The following is a 2,116-nucleotide window of genomic DNA, read 5'->3' as shown; positions in this document are numbered from 1 at the left end:
TGCACTTTGGCAAAAGCAGATAACAAAAAAGATACCTAAACATGAGTAGGCACATAAAATAAATTGATCTAAATCTATATATTCTCCTGCATTGGTACAAATGTTCAAATAGTTATGGTTGATATGGACAAATTATCGTTTGTATTTATATTTAAGCACTGCCGGTGCCCACTGTCACTCGGTAAAATGTAAAACCGTTTTCGTAAAGTCTAAAAATTAAACAATGAAAGCATGTCAACGAGATTTCAAGTCGGTTTCTAATATGAATAAAACTCACATTGAATATATGTAATATATTGGTAACACTAATATATTGGTAATCAGCTCAATGACTTTCGGTTAAATAAAAAGAAATACAGATAGTTTGTATTTTGTTTTTGAGGAGGGAGTTGATGGTGGAGGGGATGGCCTCCTAAGCTAACCGCACCAGGTGAAACCGACACTAGTGACGCCACTGCTTTTAATACTCTACGGCCGATCTGGCGATCAATAGAGACAAGTTTCATGCATTAACCAACAAACTTTCGTCATATAGATGTAATAGGCGGAACAAAATCTCTTAAACTATAGTCTACTGAAAGTCCAGCAAAGACCAGAAGGGAAAAAAATGCAAATGGGGCTGGGTTGAACACAATGTGAAGAACAACCAAACATTTTGCCAAAGAGGCTCTGGACTAGAACCCAATGGGGAAGAGAAAGGCTGGCATACCAAAAGCAAGCATAGAGACAATCAGTAGGACAAGAAGAAAAATAAACTGCCAAATGGCGAATCAATGACGACAAAGCTTAAGTCCATTCAAGTTTATGAGAGAACAAAATATTCACCTTAACCTTTGTCTGAAGGCTCCAGGGGCAACACGTCTTCCTTGCTCACTTTCACCCCTCGGTCTATAGTGGGCGTTAGAAAGATAATAAGTAATTCCCTTCGTATCTCTTTTTTGTTACAATCTGACATTCCGTAGTTCTGTTATCTTCAAAGTGATCAACTTTTTACGACAATAACCCATCATTTGTAACACATTGTGATTTTTTTTTTTTTTTTTTGGACAGCGCTAGTGTAAAATCCTCACCCAAAAGACAGTAATGAATTCTAGAAAAAATGAGAAAATCTATAGACTTCATCCACCAAAATGAACGGTCACGTGACAATATTGATAAAACAACAGGAAAAAAACGGTCACGTGATAACCATTGTGTATTTAAATTAGATCGTAATTTGTATAGAAGAGATAGAGACGCACGTGGCTCAATGTTGTTTATTTACGATTGGTGAATGAGGTCCATTGACGGGACTGGTGACGTACACGTTATTTATAAATCCAACTTCAATGACGGATATTTTCACGTGTGAGCCATGAAAAGGTTAAGAGAGAGATAGACTCCCCTGGTCACAATCAACACTCTCTCGTCTGCTACTTATCTTCTAAGACATTTAAAACAAGTACTGTTGTTGTTTTTGTCTGACTGTACCATTTTATGTGTGTGTGTGTGTAAGGTTTATAAATTAATCTAATTATCTGTACTTGCGTTCTAACCATTTTACAGAATCTATGTATTTCTATTACTCATTTTCTAATCTTGATACATTTTTAGAAACATTTTGTTGTAACTTTCAATGCGTTCAATGCTAAAACGGCAAATCAATGAACGTAGGAAATAAATTATAGGAAGGAGTCAAACTAGTTAATCGATTAGGCTTACTGATGCTGTGATATATGTTTTGGTTGGTAGGCTTACGTCAGCACTACTAGTCACATGACCATGGTCACGTGAAATCGAGAGATGACTAAATACGCTTTCTCCTCTTTCCGACCTTTCGTTCCATGAGGAAGTTGATATAATTTAGACAAGACTTTCACGTCGCCAACAAAACTACCTTTTTAGGTTTTCTTTTATATGTTGGTTCGACATCTTTAAGTTCTAAATTCCCAGTTTTTAGCTGGATTCAAACTGGTGATCCTCTGACTGTTCGGTATAAAAAGATGCTTTACCTCAATACCATCTGCCTCTAAAAAACATAATAAACATTTTTTGAAGCTACTTTGTGTGTGACTTATTTATAAATATTTACACCTCGTGTTCAAAAAGAGTACAAATGGCAGCATCACTATTATTG

The sequence above is a fragment of the Biomphalaria glabrata genome, chromosome 14, assembly GCF_947242115.1.
Source record: "Biomphalaria glabrata chromosome 14, xgBioGlab47.1, whole genome shotgun sequence".
Taxonomy (NCBI): Eukaryota; Metazoa; Mollusca; class Gastropoda; family Planorbidae; genus Biomphalaria; species Biomphalaria glabrata.
This window is presented reverse-complemented; position numbering follows the sequence as displayed.